The 24,740-nt window shown below is 40.5% G+C and overlaps 1 protein-coding gene across 3 annotated transcripts in view; it reads right to left on the bottom strand.

Moving 5' to 3' along the window:
* Positions 1–24,740, bottom strand: part of si:cabz01090165.1 (uncharacterized protein LOC100333421 homolog) — a 357,316-nt gene that overhangs the window by 275,798 nt on the left and 56,778 nt on the right. For all 3 annotated transcript variants that reach the window (XM_051399643.1, XM_051399645.1, XM_051399646.1), the window contains exon 2: positions 17,515–17,554. The gene's annotated coding sequence lies outside the window, so the exon portion shown is untranslated. The remainder of the gene's footprint in view (positions 1–17,514; positions 17,555–24,740) is intronic.

The raw sequence follows: 24,740 nt of genomic DNA, 5'->3' as shown, positions 1-24,740 counted from the left end.
TCCATAATCTGTAAAAACAGAAAGCGTATATACTTTGGTTTTTCCTCCCCTGTGTTGGGTATTATGGAGCCTGCAGTGAAAACGATTAGTGATAGACCTATTAATCGGGCCAACTATCTGGCGTTTTCAGATAATCGGCATCCATTGGAAATGTCTTCAGACACATCTGCACGCAGCTTTGTCAGTGTGGCTGCAGTGGAACGCTGTTAGCGCTCCCCTATTGTGAGGTTTGGGATTATACATGAGGTTTCTTTGTGTTGATACCAGCGTTATATAATGAACAATGGCAGCCCTGCTCTCTGAATACGTGCATCGGCATTAGCCACTGAAAAACCCATATCGGTCGACCTCTAAAGATAATTAAAGAAAACTTTAAAAGCTCCTTTTGGAGCAGATTCAGGAGGCTCACATCAGCATGGACATTCATTCAGAGGAAGAGCAAACTCAAACCAGTAGGTTGGTCAATTTTAGAGAAACACAGTTCATCTGCTCAGAATCTGCCGCTTACAATACAGATATTAGGAATGACTTCCCACATCACAAGGGGTTCCCAGGTGATTCAATTACAATATGGCCACATGAGCATGCAGGACACTGAGATCGTGACCTCCCTGAAGCAAGCTTTAACTCCTATTTGTGCACTGTTAAATATTTGACTGTATATTACTGTAGTACTAGTTGCATTACTTTTACAGTAAGTTACTGTATCATTTTACAGTAAATTGTTATGAAATACTGTCACCTCACCATAGTTATGCCATGTTACTGTATGCTCCTGTAGAATTACTGTATTTAACTGTAACTCCACAGTGAATGGCTTTGTACCCATCAAAGTAAACCAAATTTATAGCTGCAGAACCACTCTCACAAAGAATTACTTGCTAATCATTAAATATAATATTATTTAGTACTCAAAGTAGTTAATTGCAGTGAAAAATGTAACAATTTAGCAGGATAAAAGTTATAGAACAGAAGCAGTCAAAGTTGAAAAAGTAATGGAATATCAAACAATAAAATCAACAGACTTAATCCGGCAATTAAATGTGACATTTAAAAATGTTAAGTAGTCTGGAGTGAAGGAAATGGATTACTGACATTTATGCTTTTAAAGATGAACAAACTATTATGATGAATAAATAAAAGCAGATAAATAAAAAGATTAGCCTTAAACAGTGCTCCATCAATGCTTCATAAGGTCACTGTGACTCAGCTGTTACATGTAAAGTCTATTAGCAGCCCATGTTTACTGTGCACATGTGTTCTACAAAGTCTCCGCTCTGCCACTCATCGGGCGTGGTGACACACTAAGGGCTCGGTTTCTGTTTAACAGTCGCCTCATGTTTCCCTGAGCTGCAGCGACGGAAGACGAGAACCTAATAGACTGTCAGGGTTCCTGTCGGGAATCCCATCAAAGAATTCCAGCGCAATTAATATGCTGCTGCAAATTCCGTTTATTATTAATTAATCAGCTTCCTGCTCTAACAAAGTGTATGTCGGAAAGCCCGGATTTAAGAGTGGACAACGCTTTTATCTGATATGAATGTGATTCTACTGATCTGTAAGCAGGTCACTGTACTGTATGGTAAATGAAAGCCAATTATTTTCTGAATTAATAGTTTGACCTATAACATGCTCAAAATGTCCATCAAAAGACTTCTAGAGCTTTCTTGTTTTGTCCAAAAAACAGTCCGAACCCCAAATATATTCTCTCTATAATGCTAGAAAACAGAAAATCTGAATATTTGAGAAGCTGAAACCAGAGATGTTTGGCATTTTAGCTTCATTAAACATCTGTAAACAGAAAGTAAATTCATGCAGTGGAATCCATAATCTCACTATGGTTTATTCTCATTGGCCAGTGGTTTCTGTGTTCGTTCACTTCCTTGGGTTCAAAAGAGGTAGTTTTTTGCTCATTTATTGTTAGTTGAGCTCTGGGTTTGGTGTTGAGCACTGACTGTATAACACACTGTGAAAGATTCTTTGTGTGTTTTGTGTTTTTGTGATTACTCTCGCTGCCAGAGGGAAAGGCAAAAGTTCTGCAGGTTTAAGCTGAAAGTTAAACAGATAACCAATCTCGCTTTGTGTCAGAGTCCAGTACAATAATCAAACAATCTAATGCAACACAATAAGCACAGAAAGCAGAGGAGCTGGATCAATACCTCCGACACCGCTGAGATGTTAATTCAATTAAAATAAACGAGGTTTTTTTTATTAGGGCTTCACTGCATCTCTAGACGGACAACTTTTTAAAGTCCCTCAACAGCGTGAGTCAATAAACATTTATTCATACTCAGTAAGCCGCTGCAAAATCATTTCCGCAGAACTGAATTCATTGTTTCAGGGAGAAAAAACACAACTGGACTCATTACAATTAGCTCAGAGATAATATTTTGAAACAGCCATTGTTATTCACAATCCCTGCTAATCCGAAACCTCCCCACAGCAGCAGTGCGTGCCAGGCCGGCCCCTTTATTTCCCTCCAATAACAAACGGCCCAACAGCGCTGCCGTCCCAGAAGCCCCTGCGGTTGCCATGGTAGTTAATAAGGCTTGTTAAGATCTAAGGCGCAAAAGAAGATTGTTGACTCTCCAGGGGAGGCGAGTCGAGCCCAGAGGAATGCAATTAGAGCTGAGGCAGGGATCCTCCGCGTACCTGATGCTACGCTAACGAGTGCGGAGGCAGCTACGGAGCGCAGTGCGGCTTCAGGAGGCACGATCGGTATCTGTGTGCAGGAACGTGTGTCTGTGTGTTTCAGACACAGTTACACAGGCTGTATCTGAATGCAAAAGAGAGCGGGTTGTGTGTCAGCGTCTGTAAAAGAAGCTCCAACATGTGCACACGAGACTGCAGCAGGTGTGTGTACTCCAGTTTAACTGCATGTGTGTGCGAGTGTGTGCAAATTGAAAGCAATGGGTGGGCACAGAGGGAGATGAAATGGATAATGGGTGCTCACTGAAGGCAAAAAGCTCACCTCTAATAACACAGACTGATGGTTACAATTACTATAATCACTAATAGATTTAGTGTTACGGCCATTTTAATGTGATTTTTTATGAATTGCAGAAATAACTTTGAACCAGAGTGAGCACATTTAATCTAATTACATACAGCGCTCAATTATTGGTTTTGTGCGCGGCGTCTCTGAGGCAGCGGGGACGTCCATTAGAAGACATGTTTGCTAAACAGTGTTTTTGCAGCTCTGAATTCAATGTCCTGTGACTCCTGCTGCTAGCAATAATAAAAGGAGGAGACTCATTTTAATAACACCACACAGTAAAACCTAGATCAGATGGTAAATCGGAGGGATCACAAGATAATCAAAGGGAAATTATAGAGGTTATAAAACTTACTGTTCCACAAAATGATGTTTGTTTTCTAGCCTTCATGCTTCCCCACTTTCTCAGGTCTGTAAAATTACAGATTACAAAACATTAAGGAGAGTTTTATGTATCTCTTATTGGTTTTTGTTTGCATTTCATTTTTAATTGTTTTCAATTCAGTTTAGTTTCAGTTAGTTAAAAAATGTCTAGTTTTAGTTTAGTTTTTTATTGGTTTCAGATATTTTCATTACAATATGATGGTATCTGTCAGGGAAAGTAGAATAGGCATTACAATATAAAACACATTGACTCACAGTCATATAGTCCAAGTCTCAATAAAGCAATGCCTCTGCATACTTGTTGTATCGACACATTTCACCAAATTGAGGTACACAATATCTTTTTTTATAAGTCTAACTTAGTATACTTTTTATTTTTAATTAGATTAACAAAAAATATTTTTCACACCTAGTTTTAGTTTTAGTTTACTTCTAATTAACTATTTTTTAGTCAGGACTCCCACTAGGGGTCGCCAAAGCTTCATGGTGGGGTCACACGGCCTTCTTGATTTTAAAGGGTGTAAGAAAACTTAACACTACTGTTGTACTGTTACTGTATATAATGTTAGTCAGAGGTTGTTCACTCAATGAGGGGTCCGTTATGGAAAAGTGTTGGGAACCACTGCCACAAAGGAAGCCCCGCTCTTATGTCAACACTAAGGCCATGACGACATCGACGAGGGAACACGTTGCATGCTGCAATGTTTAACTTTCATTTGTAAAAAACCTGCATTTACTTGTTCAGTTTCACGCCGTGTTACTGTAAGCCTTTCCTTGTGTCGTCAACTATATTCACCAATCCCGTTTAATCAACACAGTGAGGCGGTCTTTATCACCTGAGGAGCTCTCAGTGATCATCGCTCCGCTGCTGCTGCTGTAAACAGCTGCTGCTTGTGCTCATTGATTATTTGCTTCCATCGCTGCGGCCTCCTCCTGTTTTACTTTCTTACTGTACTTGGTGATGCCATCTCTTATATTCCATATCTAATTAACAAACCATTGGGCACTAATTAACTTTTTCCAACTCCTGAAAACTCTGAGGGATTTACATTTTTCCACTACATTGAAACAAGCTGCTCTGATTAATTGCTGCAGCGTGAACAAATTATGTGACCAATCAATCAGTGTCATATGCTGAGCTGGATTAGACAGATCTTGTTATAATAGATGTAGTACCATTGTCTGATTCTCTAATCTTAACAAGCCTAATACAGTACTTCAGGAAAATATCATCATTTCCTCTTACATTAGAATATGCAGCTTTATTTTAGGTGAGGCCTGCATTATAAAACACTGCATCCCTAGACCATAACAAGAAGATTTTCTGATCTACCATCTCTGTGATCATGGTCTGCTTATGTTTAGGGAATGTGGGGCTGTTCACACTGCTAAAGAGAGCCCTGGGCTAAGAGTCGAGCCTTAGATAACTTCACACACTTTCACATACAAACTGGGGTTAACCTAAGCCCAGGGCTATACAATTCACATAGCACTTCTACTAGGCCTGGGTTAACTGTAACACACAACTAAAGTTTACATTGTGTTTACTTTGTGTTCAGGGGAAAGAAAGGAAACTCTGGGCTAACCCTGCCCCGAGCAGGACCAGCAAGAACCAGGCTAAAGTCCAGGGTTAGCTTACCTTTACAATGTGCCAGGATTGTGAAAGCTCCTTAGCCTGGGGCTCCCTTAGCTTGGGGCTAAAAAGGCTCTAGGAATGCTTCTAGCCCTGGGCTAATTGCGGTTTGAAAAGCCCTTAAAACTACTTGGTCAAGGCTAGAGAAAGATTAAAGAGTGGTCCGATAAACAGCAGTCTCTAGTGTCAGGCTTCTTCTGCCGTCGCTTCTGAGAGGAGAGTCATTATTTGCAGAAAAATACATATTCATGGGTAGTTTAAAGTGTCAAACTCAACCATCATGTAGTTTTTCTGATGAGGCTTGAAGGAGGCGGGGGTGTTATAATCAACCTGACAGCAGCACCACACTGATCGACATCATTAAAGAGATTGCAGAAAGAAGAACAGGAGAACTAAAACACTAAGGCAATATCACCGACTTATCATCCTAATGTTCGGTGAACTGTTTACAATACTGGTGTGGTTTCATGTCTGCGAGAGGATAATCAGCAAATCAGAGCCACCAGAGAGACATACAAATAAAGGGCTAAACGTTAAGTTGTCATCACCTTAATGGAATTAAAGAAAAGGCTGGAATCAGGTTTAATTAGTGTGTGAGTCACTTCCACTGCGTCCACTGAGCCCATTTACACTTTGCTTTTGAGCTGTAATTATTTACAGTGCTGTGTCACTGAAACACAAAGCTTGCAACCACCCAGAACACACACACACGCACACACAAACACACACACACACACACACACACACACACACACACACACACCACACACACACACACACGCACACACACACACACACACACACACACACACACACACACACACACACACACACACACAATGTATACATTACACTGAAAGTCAACAATTATATATTATGTAACGCTGTGTTGAATTGGACCTCATAAGGGCCTCCTTTCCTCGTAGCAAGTGCACAATATGTTTGCTGTTCAAACAATTAAGGTGGTAAAAACATTGTTTGGTGGCTGACAGTTGCTTTGTTCAAAAACCTTTCATGATATTGTGTTTTCTGAATTTAAATTCAATTTTGATCTTTATTGATCCCCAGGAGGGTAAAAAAATTATCTATGTCACAACATCGTAACAAGGGTTGTTCAGTGGTTCGTTCAAATGGACTCCTCTAGTAATAATAGTAGACATAACACTAATTAGGTAGTAAAAGTCTGCAGATGTCATCAGTGACTACATTCATTTACTCTCAGTTTTATTGTTATTACTACAGGACAGCAATAGCAATTTGCTGACATCAATGTGTTGGGCGAGACATATCAAATTTCAAATGTACATTAACAGTCAGTATTGAATAGTAATTTAGTATTTTACAATGTTTGGAAGGGGGATGTAGATTTGCACCCAGAACTGCTCATTCACATTCAGTGACTCTCCACTGCCTCTTCTGCATATTCTAACGCCTTGCTAAGATAGCAAATCATCCCAGTCCAGCTCTGAAACAACATACTGGCTGACAGCAAAGGTTGGAAACTGGAGTCACTGTCACTAATGGAGAGATGCCTGCAAGCTAGTTAAGGACGTCATCTTGAGCTGTACTGCTATACACACTACATGCTTTACACTCCATAATCAGAAACCAAACACACCGTGTCTCTGCTCCATCAGTGCCATTGCTGCCCTGCATCAGTATTGCTGCCAGCCTGTTCTGTAAGCCCCACCACCACCCCACCATCCACCTGTTGGCTTCAGCTATGGGTTTATGGTATTTTCCCATCACTCCCCAATAGTTATAGAGTTATGAGGTTGGGGACCTAGATGGCAAAATCTAACTATCTTGTAGTGCAGCAATAAACATTTCAAATGTGAGTTGTTGGACTAAACGTTGCATATCGGCTGGCATAGACGACGTTGCAGGCCATGTGAGTAAATACAATTAACCTGTGTAGGTCTATGAACATATGAGTTGAAACACTATGCTTCAAAGAAGTATACAATCCTTTTCGGGAGTCCATTCATTTACTTCAGTTAGTGGATATAAGGGATGGGAACCTCCAATCATCAGACATAAATGTCAGATGATTCAGCTCTGGAACAGACATATGAAGATGTCTGATCAGATTCACCAAAAAGATATTAAACTGGGACATTTCACATTGTCACCCCGCTTTGTTCATTTTTCAGGTTACTTTGTGATAATCAGGAGATTAGAAGTAGAAGGTTTCTCGTGTATAGAGAAAATTTGTCTGTTGATATTTGATGTAAACCAAAATTACGAACTCATTGTCTCATAAAGAATAGCTATAGTGTAGAACCTTATGTGAAGTATAACTCAAATAAAAGACAAAGATCCCTGTGTGCACAGCTGCGTTCAGAAACCATTAGTCCTATAGAGACCGGTAGGTTTAATAGCACTCCAGAGGAGGACAGACTTTGGTGATTTCTTTTGACTGGATAGCCCTAAACCCTAAACCAGAATCAGTCTGAGTTATAGTAGTAAATCTCTCTTTGTAGCATTTTGTTTCTACTCTCTATCTCACAATCCTCAAGGCCAGAGAGCGAATTACTGCCGCAGGTTTGTAAAATCAGCTGTGCCACATTGTGTCTTCTAAAAAACTTGTGAACTATATTTCCTGGCTCATATTTCCTCCTTCTCACCTCTACCTGCAGCAACATGGGGTAATTTTGACAGCGCTCTGATAATGGCTATCAATATGCATATTTATGACATCTACATTATTTTGTTCTTGTAAACACTGAGATAATGACGCTAAAAAAAACATGTGGACATGTGAATCTCTAAGGAGAGTGATGTTAATACACAGGCAGACTGAAAGACAGAGTGACAGTTACAGAGACAGAATGACAAGGACAGAGAGAGAGCCATAACGAGGATGACGGGAGACGAGAGAGAGAAACCAGTGGCAGCGTGACAGACGACGTTTGTGTGCGTGGCCAGTTTGGAAAAGCTCGGCAGGATAATTGGTGTCAGAGTCCAGCCAAAGAGCCTGTCATGTGCAGGCTGGCGGACTGTCTCCAAGAACAAAAGGTGGACAAAGACATTGATAAAGACCTGGAGATGGAATGATGACACAGTGAGAGCATGGACTAATCTTTTCACCAGGAAGTCCGGATTGTCTGCAGTTTCTATTTTTAGCCGCAGTTGATAACCAATAGAGCTGTGGTCAAACTGTCTCCTCCTGAATTGTGGGAAGGTAGAAGACAAAGAACGTCCCTGTTCAGCAGAGATTTTAGTCAGTGAAAAGAAAGATTATCCCCAAATCTGCAGCTTTATGCAGTTATTTAGCCTCTTTTAGCTTATAGTTTTGGTTGTGCGGCACATTTCCTGTCCAGGTTCCAGCAGCAGGTTCTGGTAGCTCCTCTGGATGTCCAGGCAACAGTTTTTAACATTTTAGCCACAAAGACTCAATGAGAAGATGTTTCTTTCTTTTTGTATACATTTTTGGTTAGATTTCTTGATTTCATTTTCTAACCCTGTGGTTATATCCATGCCCATACATTTTTAATGCACATAAAGGTCAGAGCCGGGCTGGCAATTACCCCTGTTCCCAATCTAGCTAAGGTAATGCTAAGCAGCTGCTAGCTATAGAAATGTTCAGTGAGTATGTCCAGAGAAACGCCCAAAACTGGGAACAAACTATCAAACTAGGCAGTGCAAATATGAACACGATTCTGTTACTGCAATGTCCATTTCTCACTTCAGATGTTTTCAGAAACATATTTTAGTCTACAACGTGTGTGCAGCCGTTATGGCCAACATGACGACGGCCATCATGCCAAACTGGAGGCTTCAAAACGGTACTCCACAAACTGTCATGATAGGTCCGCGCTTGGCACAGACATGATAGTGGTATCACTCTTTTCAACTACCTCTCGGCAAGAAAGTATAGGATTCGACTTTGTGTATTTGCCAAAATGTCAAACTGTTCTTTTAGCTTTACTGAAACTCACTGAAAGGTTTGGGTTACACTCAAGTCACATTTCCCCTCCTAGAAGAGCACACACACCATCTGCCATGAGTATGTGTGTTTGAGGACAGGTTTGTGTGGCGGGCTGCACACAGGGATTGGTTTAGTTTGAACAGACTTCAAAGCCCGCACAACAAACTTTAAGGACTTAAAATAAATCCACTGGAATACATTCAAGAGAACAGTACTGGGACTGTCTTATTGGAACTCAATCAAATACCAGAGACCGTTGAAGGTTTCAAGTTTTTGAAGTTTTTAGGGGATAAAAAGCACTTCATAAGGAAAACTGGTCTACTGATGTGCTGCACTTTAGTCACAGGGGAATCTGATCTGAACACACATTTGTTTAATTATGATCATGAATACTTAATTATTAGATTTGGAACAAGGAACAGAGGGATTAAAAACACATATTAGTTTATATTAGATTACTATAGAAATCAACTGGGCGTGCTGGTTTGACATGCATAACCCCACAGCCTCATGTTAACTCCAACTGATTAAGTTTGTTGGAGTGTCTCAGCAGTGTTTGTGTTGTAAACTGCAAAATCTCTTTCCAAAGAAGGAGAAGTCACCAGCTCCATTTGTGTGTCCTCATTTTAAGTGGTCATATTCCTTTTTGTTTCGGTCTGATGTTCATAATTGCTTGTCTTTAAAATGGATAACATATTCCATTTACCTACAATGATATAATTATATGGACACAAGGACTCAGACTTTTTAGATATTGTTCATTGTGTTATTATTTTGGGTACATAAGTGGAAAGTAAGTCCTTTCTGTAGCTGAATTATGGAAGAAAGCTTAAGAAGTTGTACACATCTATATCTCAGTCCATGTTTTTTTTAAATGTCTCTTGTCTTTGTGCTCCTCGTCTGTTTATTGTCTGGATCTTTTTCTCTCTTGTTTTCCAGTGTGTTACCTCCACTGTCTGCTGAAGTCAAGCATGCTGCAGCATCATTTCCACCACTGAAGTACCAGTAAAGGGACACAGCATCACAGACGTATGTCACGGGAAATGTGCTCCAGTATGAGCATCAAAAAACAACAAACAAAGTCCTTCCCATTCCTTTCTAATTGTTGCCATGGCAACAGTTCATATGGAGGGACTGCTGTGGGAGGTTTAGTTATGATGCAAGCCATTTCTACTTCTACTACAGGTTAAAGCTTAACCTTGCCACTACATTCCTTCAGAGCAACATCTGCACTTACACATAGCTGCATAACCTGAGTCCAACACGCATAACTCTAATAAACGGGGAATTGTTTCATACAAACCTCAAAAAGAATCTGTTTCTATTATTGTCTTAATGTTGGAAATGACTGATGAATATGCAGCATGGAGACACAGTCTGCTGCTATCAGATTCCACTTACATAACTGGTGTCTGAGGCCATCTGTGTATTTTCACTTGTAGGAAACTGTTTCCCACTTTGATATAAACAGCATTAGTATTAGTCAGCTACAATTTCCAGTCTCTTGTCCATTTAAAAAGGGTCACATAGTTGTTTTCCTATTTTTGAAAGAAACCTTAAAAGTGGGGATCTGGTACCTTTGAAAAGATTAGACAGGTTGGTTCATTGGTTGTATTTTATTAAATCTATTTAGGTTTGATCATCTTTACTCTGTAAAGACCTTTGAATCTTTACACTAATAAAGGGCCGTGTGAATTCTTCTCTACCAGCACCAGCAGAGCCAAATGTGGTACTTACATATTGGTGCAATGAAGCATCATATAATCCATCTGTTTTGTGTTAAACTCCCTCCCTCTGGTCCCACTAAGCAACCCAATGGTAAATTAATTGTTTCTCTCTCTTCACTGCTGCATCTTTAATAAAAATGTTCAAGGACCAAGCCGGTCTTTCTGCATGGTTTTGCTCACGGATCAGGGTTTATTTTCAATTATTGTTTGCTTGTTTTCTAATATTGACTGCAGTGATCATTAACTGTGAACTGTGTGTATTTGTGTTTGAGTTTGTAGTGTGGAAGTCACATTAATGACTGGATTTAGTATGGTGAGGGTAAGCCCTACAGAAACTGCTGTGGAAACTGTCAAAACATGTGGCTACAAAATGTACATAGTTATCATTCCTTAAAGCTATAATATGTAACATTTTCACATTAAAATGTCTAAAAATGCTATACCTGTGTTAAATCTTTTGTTCAGTTGTGTACTTACATTATCCCAAATGTTACCAACAATGTTCAAACCCAGAGAAATCTGTCATTTTATTCAGGTAACGTTTTAACCAGTCACCTGCCAATGGTGTCATATCCCCTTTTTTTGACGTGAGAGACCCCCTAGTGGCAGAAATTAGAGATTGAATGTGTAATTGGTGACACAAAAAAATGGGTTTAACATTCATTTAACGTGTTAAATGTAATATTTACACTGCATCAACAGGATTTAAGTCTTCCTGAATCCAATGGTACCAAGCTTTTGATACAGCTTTTTGAAAAACGGCCATTTCTGTATCATACTGTATTTACTCGTTAGTCACTAGTCCAGAAAATGTGTTCATCAAAAGTTATGAAGATCTGAAATTCCTTACCTATGATTCTAAAGGGGTAAGAAGTAAAAAAAGTATGCTAAGAACTTGTGCTGTAGCCTCATACGCTGACCAATTAGAAAAATGCCAATGGACTGCTAGTGTTTGAAGTGCTGTAATGGGAATTATAAAATTCCACTGTGGACATTAATGGGATAATGTTACACAAAACGGAACCATCGCACAATACTTGAAATAAAGACTCCTTAATGTTCAAACACAAGATATGAAAAAAAAACAACCTAATTTCTATCTGCAAATCACACAAAGTGCTCTGACGTCTATTGCAGGAGCTGCTACAGAATCACAACAGCATCCGTCCTCCCGGGCTTTCCTGTCTCATATTTCCTCATGGTACACAGTTTATAGCTACTCTATATACTATTAGAAATATGCCCTGAAATGGTAATGTGAAAAGCTGCTGCTCTGTAGTCGACTATCACGTTTCAGACACTTAAAAGATTTCATTGATGTCATATAACGTTACAATGGTCTTGCAGACCCATCTCATGGAGCTGCATGATGATACCGGTATCTGTTCTACACTCTGCTCTTAACAGGAGAGGAAATGTAGAAGCCAAAACACACATCCACACAAGCACACACACACTAAGCAGGTACACACTCATGTTAAGCACACGGAAGTATTAGCATACACACACCCGTCGCTATTGGCGGGCCATAGGGGGCCGGGCCCGCCCCCAAAAATGCTTGTGCCCCCCGACTTGAGGCACAGATCTCTCAAAAAAAGTACTTTAATTTTAATTTTATAATCATCATAGTTGTTAATTTTGTGTTGCATTAATGTTGCATTCTTTATCATTAAAACATTAAAAATATAAAGAAACAATGGTGTGATTTTGTTTGATTGATGGGAATCTACACTGCTACAGCCTATCACAGCCTTACTAAAAAGAAAGTTAGGCTACGTACTTGACGTCAGTGTAGCTGCTCAACAGTTATTGCGCATTTTTGAAAGCTGGATGAGTTTTCGCCGGCTTACTATTTTATTCAGTTCGTCATGGATATCCATAAGTGGTTGAAAAGCCCACCAACAGTCTCCTCTGCCAAATTGGATACGACACCATCGTTGGAGAAGGAGACCCTGGACGACAGTCTGAGCCCAATGCTAGTAGCTCCGTGGAGCCCGACCCTGGGGCTGGCAGGACCTGCGGGTCAAGTGCAACTGCGACTGGGGCAGTATTTGGGCCGAAACTGCCTGTTGAATCAGTGGGTGTGAGTGACCTCGGCACGGACAAACCCAAACAGGTTGTGTTGAGGAAATATCCAGGCAAAATATTTGGTTAAAAAGAATGATCATTTTCCTTTAGCTGGTATTTGAACAGGGACTGGCTTGAATACTCGGTGGAAAAGGACTCCGCATTTTGTTATGCCTGCAGGAAATTCAAATCTGTATCATCGGACGCGACCTTCTCCATTAAAGGGATTTAATGATTGGAAACATGCAATTGAAACAGGCAAGGGCTTAAATAAGCATGCAGCTTCAAAAGAACATTTAGCCTGTGAAGCAATGTGGAGAGATTCAGAAAAACGTAGAGAGACAGGAAAAGAGATTTCCACTCTCTTAAATTCAGAGCAACTGGCTCACAACAGATACTACATGTCAGCCGTAATTGATATGCTGGAGTTTTTAGTGGTGAATCAATTGCTGTTACGTGGAGATAATGCTGGTTTTGCCAGTGTGCTAGATGATAATAGCTCCATGGGGCTGTTCTTGTCTGTCTTCGAGTATACCATGCTCAAAGATCCAGAACTGACAAGGATTACAAAAACAATCCCACAGAATGAGCGCTTTACCAGCCCACAGATACAAAACAAGATTATCGAAATGATGAGCAAACTCGTGACAGAGGAGATAGTGAGACAAGTCGGTGATAGCTGGTATTCAATAGAAGTGGATGGCACACGGGATCCTTTAGGCAAAAAAAAAAAATTTTTTTTTTTAAAAATATGGGGGGGGGGGGCCCCTTTTTTTAAGTCCAAAAAAAAAGGAAAGGAAGAGAGGGAAAAATATTTAATTAATTAATAACCCCCCCCCCCCCCCCACAAAAAAAAAAAAAAAACTTAAATTATTTTTATTCTAAAACAAGCTGGATTGTAATACCATATATTCCTGCTTTAGTTTTTTGTGCGGTGGTTTTTTGTTGACGAAAACTATGGTGGGTGTGGTGAAGAGTTTTCACGACATATCCACATTACTGACCGAGGTGGAAAACACATAAAAATGCAGTTTTCTTTTCATTGCGCACCTTGTTATGAAACTGTTGTCACTTTTCGAGCCGCCTAACAGACTACTACAGGCCGAAGATATGGAATTGTTCACTGCGGTGACACTTGAGAACAGCGCTTCTGACTGCCTGAAGACACTACGCACAGAAAACAAGTTTTCTGCACTGTGGGATCTCTGCGCTCCTCCAGCATCGGCCACCGAGGCTGTGCCGGTGACCGACCCTGGTCCAAGCAAGAGAAGACGCACAATTAACAAGAACCTCCGGGGATTTGCAGTTGAAGAAACAGTTGGTCAGCCACAAAGTGACATAGACGAAAAGACTGAGTTCAAGAGATTGTTTTACAGTGTTATCGATGCTGTGCAAGGAGAGATGAATGCGCATTTTTGGAGAGCGCAGTAGCGAGCTCATTGGTGCACTGGCTGCTTTGAACCCAGAGGCCGAGGATAATTTCCTGGACCCATCAAAGGTAACCCCTCTCCTGGTATTAGCTGGAACTGATGTGGTTGGATCTGAATATACTGTGGCTTGTGAGTTCCTGGTGAAGAAAATGACTGGTTCTTCTGGTTCCCCCCGAAGATGGAAAATGGACAGTAGCCAACATCCTCAGCACATTGAACTGTGCACTCCAGGCTATGCCGACTGTTCTCACAGCCTACACCCTTGCTCTAACTTAAGGAGCATCCACAGCAATGTGTGAAGACTCATTTTCCACGGTCAAAAAGGGTCTTCTCAGAGCATCGGCGCAGTATGCTGCACAGACGCAAGGCCCAGCTGATTCAGCTTGCTTTTCACAAGTTTAAGTCCGAGTGGAAGGATACTTTGATGAGGAGGTTCTGCTCGGAGAAATGTCGCCTCTCGCTGTACTGACAGGAGGGACTGGAGAGAGGACAGCGCTGCCTCCACTCAAAGTACCGGTAGATTCAAAGTCTCTGTGCGTGTGTATGTGCGTGCGTGTGTGTGTGTGTGTCTAATGGCAATGCATATCCCTCTGTTGACTGCTTTAAAATGCAATGTTTGAGAGATGCTTCTGATGTTACATCTAATATGTTGTATAGTCAAGTGTTTTATGGATATTCATAACATTGCTTCTATGTAATGTGGTGTAGGCTACACCTGGTCATATTGCTGTTGGTTATGTTTAACGTGATGATTACGTGCTGCGCGAATAGAGTATAGGATTATTATAAATATACGTACTGTAGGCTAATAATAATAATTGTGCCCTCCCATGCATTTCATATGCCCCCCTTAAGACTGAGGTCTGACGACGGGTCTGAGCATACATAAAACATATCTTGAGTGTCAATCACATATACACCTACACATACTATATGAAGTGGGCCGTACATTCTTATACATAAAGTATGGAGTGTATGGGCACTTAAAGGCTACACACAGTCCAGTACAGGATGGCGATGCAGGGGATGCACACTCCATGTGTGGAGGACATTTCAGCTATCTATTACTGTTGCTCATATACACAGCAGAGATTTTATTAGAGCTGAAGACAGTAGAGGAGAAGGTGAGCTTTAGAACTTGAGGTGTGGCAGTAAAGACATGATCTATCACTTCACTCAGCCTTTTTATTTAAAAGCAAAGCAGTTGTGTTTTATTGTGTGCTGTTTATAGTTAGTGCAGGTTTAGAGCTGTCCAAGAACACCAGAACTTTTTGAACAAGGTGATAAATCTGCAGCCATCAAACACTGGGTTTTAACCCGCTGGATGGTGAATCATGATGGTAAAAGAAAGTCTAACTGGTCGCTGTCACTGTCGTCTGGAGGCTACGCAGCTGGTTTCCTGTTCTGAGCATCATGTGACTAACAGAATTAAGCACCTTTAACTAATAAAAATGAAAATATTATGGTATTCAACATGGAGTATCAGTACCAGGGTCTAAACAGTTATAATGTAAGTTATGTTATATGCTGGTTATGCTAAAAAGTAATTTTGGAGCATTTCTGCCTGAACCAATGCAACATTCATACACTGGAGTTTGTAGTGCTGCAGTCTAGAGAGAAGGACATAATGTGAAACCATTTTACTGCAGCAATCTCAGTCCCTGCCTTAGTTATGGGTATCAACTAGTACTAAAATATATCACTTGCAGCCTGAAAAAGTAGAATTTGTGGCCCTCCAGTAGTAAAACATGAGTGTTCAATTCGGTTCTCACTCATTTGGTGAACTTCCCTCCTCGGAATCAATAAAGCTTTGTATATGCTGTGTAGATGGGTTATCATTTTCCTAATTCACCATTGTAAATGAGAATCCTGCTGCTTTTAACAGTCTAAACAGGTTCAATGCAGACTTCAGGTATAATGTGAGATGTACTTGCGACATTAATTTCTTCAAGTTCTTCTAAAAACAGCAGGGACAGTAGCTCATTAATAATAATAATCGCATTAATCATAGTCGTAACAGTGGCGCCAGATGCACACAGATGTGTCTGACATGCCTGAGTTACAATGTGGATGTTACTGAATGAGAACATCACCCAATCAGTTGTTTGTACTGAGCTGGATGACAGTAAAGCCTCTGGATTGTTTCTAAAGCTCAATGTATATACATTACAGAAACCTCACATAATTACTATTTCCACAGACCTTTTTCACAAGCACATACTGAGTACACACAGTAGACAACACACTGGACAACAGGTAGACTATCATTAGGAGCAGTTTGGTGAGGGATCCAGACCACAATGTGCCAGTGCCTCCTGTAAGGGTCATAGATGATCACAAAGATGGGCCAACATCAATCCCACAAGTAAAACTTAATTAGAAATAAAACAAATAATACAGACATAAATAAAATATTAAACATGGTAGTAAAACATCCAAATTCATACCAATAATTATAAAAGAAAACAATTATCCTGGGTCCAGCTGGACCCTGTGAACCGGCTCTGGTGCCCCGGTCCTGTTGAGCTATAACTGACTCATCAGCCATAATGTGTGTCTGCCCCTTAAGTGTTAGATAACTGCTACATTAATCAACATCTCTATTAAAACTTGGTATTAAACCTGCAACAGGTGTTTACATAGGAAGTCCTGTCGGCTCCTTATCTGTGGTCTGTTTGAATCCCGCAGCCGACGAGTGTGGATGAATGACTGCAGTTTTACTTTCAGATAACAGAACGCGGTGGATGCATTGTGATCAGATAGAGGACGCTCTGTCATTACTGCGGTCCCACTACCAGATAATGTCCACTCTAATCTGATAGTGTATGGACGTCCATTATTCAGACAGATATTGGACTGCCGATGGTCAGCGAGCTAGATAAGAGGTAGCTCCATTAGAGGACGGGTGGGCTGCTACTGTATGAGCGTGGGTGTGCAACCATTTCAGGGTTTTACCCAGATCAGTTTTTGATTTTTTTTCATGAAAATGCGTGTCTAAAGTTACCCACGTGTGTTTGATCATCAAGCTAATGAGCACCTGACATGACTGATCCCAAAACTCTCTGGATTACTCGCTTTTTGACACCCATTCAATTTATACAGCCTTTTATCCATTGTTCAACTCCACAAATCTATAATCCATTCATCTATTAAGTCCACAATCCATCTGCCCATACATTTTTCACCCAGACTTAGATCCCTCCTCTTATGTAGAGACAAAGGTTGTGGCCGAAGCTTGCATTTGTTTCATCTGAGATTTCTCACAGTTCAAAGGGAGTTCAGTCTCTGATAGATAACCAGACAGGTACAGCAGATTCCTCTCAAAAATGATGAAATTCATCACCTACCTTTCTGTCATCTGGTTTCCAGATCAATCCTTACTGACACCTGAAACGAGAACAAAATGGAACATTTTTGTTGATTATTTTTCAAATCTTGTGCTGTAAATATGTACTTCAAGTGTCGTAATGGTTAAAGGACCAGTGTGTAGGATTGAGTGGCATCTAGTGGTGATTGTAGACTGCAACCACCTGAGACCTGATTACGGCGGCAACGAAATTCGCAAGTAATGCAAAATGCCTGATCTAGAGCCAGGGTTTGTCTGCTCTGGGCTACCGTCAACAGGTTTGGTTGGAATCTGGAATCTCACCACTAGTGGCCCTTTAAAATAGAATATTAAAAAAAATGCAGCATTCAAACAGTAGTCTAAAACAAAGTCTTTACACCATCTCTCAAACATTTTTATTACAGCAGTTAGAGAGAGGAAGGGCAGAAGGTGGAGATGACATGCAGAGGAAATCATGAGTCAGATTTGATGTTGCGAGAATATAGTTGAACCCACTGAGTCATCACGACACCAATTCTCATTCCATCTTTTAGCATTTGTTGCCAAACTGCATCTCTTTGCAATGAACAAACGCTGAAACGGAGCGACTCGGAGGCAAATGGATTCATTTTAAAGACGCAGAGGCAGCTGACAAATGGATGTCATCAGCGAGGAGAGGGAATGAATGGAGGCAAAAACAGCTGAATAAATTACAGGGACGAGTTTTGTTCCATCTACGTGTCTCTGTATCTGATAGATGACTTATAAACACTTGGAGAGGGTGAGGGGGAGAGATGGAGTGTGATTTGAGGAGACAGGGAGCGAAGATGCTAAGAGAGAGCAATTCAGAAAATGAGCAAAAAATAGATTGATCAGGTTTGAATACAGAGCTCCTCTCCTCTTCTTTCCCAATGTGGTCTTTTCCTGTGCCGTCTTTCCCCTCTTCTCTTCAACACCCTTTTCTCCTTTTCTTTCTTCATTTGTCCCCTCTCTTCCTCCCTCATTTTCCTTTCCCTTTCCTTCTTTTTTCTTTTCTTTCCATAACTTATTGTGGAGAAAATCTCATCAGGCAGCGTAGACGATCAAAAACCTTCTCAGGCTCTCCTCTCGGGCTCTCCACCTCTGAATTAAATTTGACTGCTTGAGTTTTAAGAGCCAGCCGGTTACTTTGATCTCGAGATAGCATCGCTAACATCACATCGGGCACTCCACGTCTCTCTCTCTCGTGTGTCTGTGTGTGCTTGAGAGATGGCTTCACAAAAAGAAAATCCTCCAGACACATTGGTTCTCAATTTGGGAATGAGTCATTTTGAGATTTGGATTTTAAAGACAGGGCAAACATTATGTAAAAGGTTAGGTTAACCATTGAGTGGTCAGGTGTATAAGGATTAGGATGAGATAGCTTCAGGTATACAGGAAGTAAAAGGTGCAGTATGTGTTTGTCATTCTCAGCATCAAAGCATCATGTTTCAGTCTCTGATGGTTCCAGCTGTCTCAGCTTGCTGCAGGAAGCCGACCTTATTTGGAGCGGTGCCCACGTTGTTCCCAGTGACCCGCGATAGGAGGTCCCATGTTTCGCTTTGAGCTCAATCAATTATGACGGTAAACACAGGCTGCAGTTAATTTGCTAATGACCATCCTCGGTGGGGTTTTATAATCTTATAATTGAGCAATAAGATGATAGACAGAGCTACAGTTACAGCAGCGTCAAACATTCAGCCACAATATAAGCTTTGGGATTCAGTTCTCTACTTGCACTACGTAGTGTGACGTATCTGCTTTACAGTAACTCTACAGGAACAGTACCTTCTCCTCCAACCTTACAACCACCTTTTAGGATCCAATGTCTTTAGCATTTCTGGTCATTTTGATACTCACTGTCCTACAATGCAGAGGTTAGCCAGTCAGCTAGCCTAGTTGTACTGTCAAGTTCTCCTCTGTGAGCTTCCATTCCTTTCTCACACTCTTTCCTCCTTTCTTCCCTCAACCATCAAGCACCATGCGTAAGAGAGAGCAAATTACTGTTAACCAAGCTGTGAAAATAAGGATTAGTGGTAACATTACATGACTAGCTAGCACCACTAATGGTTATCTAAGATACTGAGGTGATATCAAAGTTATCAAAAGCACTTTAATAGTTTTTACCATTAGTTTTTGAATCACCACATAGTCTTATAACCATTTGCACCAATGTTAGCCTTACAGCTTTGCTAACATTAGTTCACTGGGGCAGTTTTTCCATACTGGGTGTATTGATGAGCGTAGTGCTCGCCTGGCTGAAGTCTCTAGTGTACTTGCTGTATTGGCCCCACAATGTTGAAGCATATGCACAAGATCTGGATAATCTTATACTGGTAAATTAAACATTTTTGAGCTTCGTCCATCACAGCTTCCATATGAATGAACAGAGCCCCCCATTCAATGCTGTTTACAGTTCTCCCCTAATACATCCAAGCTCTCTTCAACATGAGTCCTATGTGTGTATTTCAGGCCTATAAAGTAAAAAAAAATGCAATTTCCCGCAAGGTGATTAATAAAGTTGGCTAATTATTGTTCTTCATTTTCTTCTTCATGGCTGCCTGAACTCTTTTTAATGACCACTCCATCTGTTCTCAGTTTTATGAAATTGTAAATTGAATCTGTTGTGGGGTTTTGGACTGTTGGTCAAACAATACAAGCAATTAATGACAGCTTCATAGGCTAAACACATAAAACAACATATTCCGAAATCCTCTCATAAACAGGATTTTAGTGTGGCTGTAAACACACTCACTGTGCGGGACTTGGTACCATCATGTCAGGGCCTCCATTAAAATCCACAGCTGATCACAGCCAAGCCTGTGCATCACTGTAGTGGAAGCAGTGGTCATGGTTGTCTGATCTAATCATCAGTAGACCATACGCCATCCAAACAAGCATCCACTGATATTATTCTATTACGAGTTTCTCCTCTGTGTGCCTTTGTTAATGCAGAGGCCCTTTTAAAGATGATGGCAGAACACAAGCAGGGCGGGCTTCGAAAAGTTCAAGTAGACTTTGATGCTAAGTAAAGGGGGGAGTGCTGGAGGGAGGTATGGATTCAAGGGAAGGCTAATAGTCTATTATTGTGTGGTTCTCCTTTTAAAAGTTGGTATATGGGCTAATGGCATGCAGCAGGGAAAGTTTTTATGCTGATGACGGTGTATAGTTTCAAGTGTAAGTAAAGAAGTAAACAAGAGAAGTGCTGAGGCATGAATGTATTAGCATTTGAACCAGCAGACAGGCAGGCTGGACCAAGTACGCACACATGCACACAGTGTATATTCAAGAAACACACCATATCCATATGTACATACACAGTGACACCATTACACTAGGTGAACACAGCAAAATACTGACATGTGGTTTAGGCTGAGAGATAAAGGGGTTGGCACACACAACAACCATCAGCAGGCCTCATTACAGGAAAAGTGCTGCATGATAGGAAAGAGAAAACCACACAACAACAATTAAATATTTCAAATCAGCCTTTAGGTGGATGGAAAATACTCTTCACCCAGCCACCAAAAAAGCTTACATGCAGATATTTTCAGATTTAATGCGTACGTCTTATCCAAAATAAGATTAAAACAGTAGCAGAGTTCCTAGATTACAGTCACTTTATGCAACTATTACAAAAGGAGTTTAAGGCTCAGAGGTCTGTTGACAATGAATGATAGCAAATATACTGTGGTCCAATAAAGATCATTTACAAAAAGGTATCAGGAAACAGTAACAGATGCAGGTGTTAAAGATCCCTTCACCTTACCTTTTCTTATGTTTATATTCCCTTACATGTCAGACCTTGACTTTACTGCCTATGAAATAACAGAACCCCCTAATCAACCCATAGGACAACTGCTATCCGACACATATCCATGAAGTCGCTAGTGAACTAGCAGAAAAGAAGAATATAGCCATTAACAATGCCAAGTAGCAGATTGGCTCCCGACATATTCGTATACATGCCGTCCAATGAAACTGAGGGGGCTGCTGTGCCTAAACTCTATGTGAACTGCAAGCCTCTTTAATGTAAAAAGACCCAAAAATAATCTTACCTATACAGGCAACCTATATAGGGTCCTGTGAACATCTGGATACCAGCCTTAAAAAAGCTTGCAATTGAGAGAGGAATGGTTTCAGGTAGATATAAACCTTCCTCCCCCAATAGCAATATTCAGACACAGAAAATATGGAAGCATCGCAGTCACCCCAGACTTCAGAGGCACTCAGTATCACTGTCCAAATGTGTTAGATTTGGGGAAATACAATTGAAAAATACTGCATAGGGCATACATCACCCCCTCTCAGCTCAACAAGATGGATCAGACCCTCTCAGGCTTATGCTGGCATAGTTGTTTTAAAATGCTCTGCAGAGTTACACACCACGATCAACTTCATTTCCTGGTTGGATACAAAAGCAGTGTTCAATGCAGATTTAACTATTACTCTCAGGATCCTGTCTGATGTATACAAGGTCTAAGAACACAAAGTTCTGTGTAACTGCGGGAAGATCTGGCAAAGAGGCAGCCCTCCCTCAATAAATGAAGGGTAAATAATTCCTTTTAAAGACCTGCATAATATGACAAGGGTCCACAACTGTGTCTCATTACAATTATCATCCTGTCACAGCAGCCAGTCTCACTGCACTGCTGCAGCTCATTAACCCCCCTCACATCTTCACTGCTATATGGATGGCTACGAAGCAGCAACAACTCACAGATTGCTACTTCAAATTCAAATGAAGGTGCATAACACGTTGCTTTACACACACTGCTGTGCATCACTGATCATATTATACGACTTGTTTATGTAAAGTGCCTGTCATCATTTCCCAGAGGTCAATGGGACGTATTCAAATTGCTTGTTTTATCCAAAAAACAGTCCAAAAACCAAATATATTGAATTTACAATGATATAAAACACATCCTGCAAATGGTTTACAAAAAATACTCAACTGCTATGTCAAATTAATTGATAAATTGTTTCAGCTCTGAGTGAGGTATTGTTCAAAGCATCTTGGGTTACAGTGCAGGCATGTTTTTTCAAAATATTTGAGGTAATATTTAGCATAATGCAACAGAAGTGGAAGAAAATAGATGATGCTTTGCAAAAAAGTTGACACCTTTTCACTGTTTTGCTGCCTTCAGCTGCTCTCAATATACTTAAAGGTCACGCATTTTAAATTCACTGCTACTAGATGTCACAGTAGACAACCCCAGCATCTCAGACCAACGAAATATACGTTATGGCCCACCAAACTCCATTGACAGAACAAGTAATTTTATCTCTCAAGTATTTGTAACACACACTCCAAACTGAACAGAAACTCATCAAAACCGCCTGTTTTCCACGATGGTTTGGTTAAAATAAATCCTTAATTTACGAGTTAGATTTAAAAATGTTCCCTCATCAGGCTGCAATGGTGACAAAAGAAATGTTACATCCACTAAAAGTGCTCGTTTTAGCCTCTGACAGGCTCAGGAGTGTCTGACAGCATTATGGAAAAGATCCCCACTAAGATAGACCTTTTGTCTAACCAGAAACACCCATACTATTCCTATTTCTCACCTATCCATTGACAAAAGCGGCAATTTTACCTCGCGCATCATTTTATCATTCAGCTCAAAATTGACAGAAACTAAATAAAACTCACCAAAACCGCCTTTGTTAGTCTTATGACCATTCCAACAATCGCCAGCCGACGTAGTGGTGAAAACATAAACAGCAGTTTATGACACTTCATTCTCTGCTCATGCTCACTATATCTTTACATAACAAATTATTGCTGCTATGCTCATTTCTTAAATCTCATATATATAACTTTTAAACACAGTGCAAATCTACTTAAAAAGGTGTAACCCGTAACTCTACACACAAAGATGATTATAGTTTGTAGCGTTGAGATCTTACTGTTGCTGGTGTGTAGTGGAAATATCAACTGTCCAGGTAACATGAGCATGAATATTCACTGCAGTAATGAAGTTAGCACTGGCGTTGTTGACTGAACAGGTGGGTGAGGACAGGTGCAGAGTGTCTGTGACCACATTAAAAGCTCATTTTTTTCCCCGTTTCACCACACAGACGGATATAAAAACATATTCATTAAAACGTGATGAATTTCAGCTCTAAAGCTGTGAGAAACATTCACATTTACGGGTTGAGAACAAACTGCAGAGGTACAGTGAAGCATGCAGGAGGCTGAATAACACCAAATATGAACGTGTCCACAAAATGTCACAAGCTGAACCGTGCTCATTCAGTTGCCGGTTTTCGTGGCCTTGGTGTCACCTGTGTGTAATAGATGTTAGAGCCTGTTTCTCCGCACACACCTCTTATCCCTTCTGCTCTCTGGTCTTCTCCTCTCTCCTTGTCATGAGGTTTGTGTAACTCTCTTAATGCAGCATGACTGTACAATCTGAGAGCTTGCATAAACTCACACTCTCTCTCTTTGTCCCTTTCTGTTTTTCTTTCATGCTCATTTCATCGCACACCTTTCATAATGCCTCTTTTTAGCTTCTAAACCTCCTTTGGCTCACTTCCCGACCCCTCCGTAACCCCACCTCTTTCAGTCTTTCAGTGGATTTATAATTGTGTGTTAGGACGTTTGGGGTAAACTGAACTAAAAGGATGCATGATTACTTGGATTAAGTTTATAATACCATGGTACCATATTCTAGTCCTATTTTTTTAAGCTTGGCCCATCATTTCTATCAGTTATAACATTGTTGACATCAAGTTCATTTGTGGAATGCTACTCAGTAATATATTTTGAGGTATTGTATTACCAGTCTATGCTACATTATACAGCTATGTAAGTGTTTTGATCAGAATGTTCACAGATTCAGATAGTAAAAAAATAAATATATTGCTCTACAATAATTCATGTAGACTAGTCGATAATTTAATTAAAGTCTTGTCTCATTTGAATTCAAAGTCTTTTATTCTGGTGACAATTTGGCAGCGCTCCAAAAAACACAATAAGTCTCAGCGCAGCCTTCAATATTCAATATTACTGTGTCACCAAGTCAGGTCTTCTCCACATTTTTGCCTTCAAGTCTCGAGTCAAGCCGACCTTCCCGCAGAGTTGTGCAGAGGTGTGGCCAGGTGTATTTGTGCTTTAGAAAGTAACCGCTGTGTAACAATCAGAAAATAACAATTTATTTCTCTGATTCACTCATTCATGCTCTATGTAGCTCAACCAAAGCAGGGGAGGAGGGGCGTTTACAA

Source organism: Dicentrarchus labrax, unplaced genomic scaffold, assembly GCF_905237075.1.
Source record: "Dicentrarchus labrax unplaced genomic scaffold, dlabrax2021, whole genome shotgun sequence".
Taxonomy (NCBI): Eukaryota; Metazoa; Chordata; class Actinopteri; family Moronidae; genus Dicentrarchus; species Dicentrarchus labrax.
The sequence above is the reverse complement of the archived record's forward strand: the minus strand, read 5'-3'. Positions and strand labels throughout refer to the sequence as shown.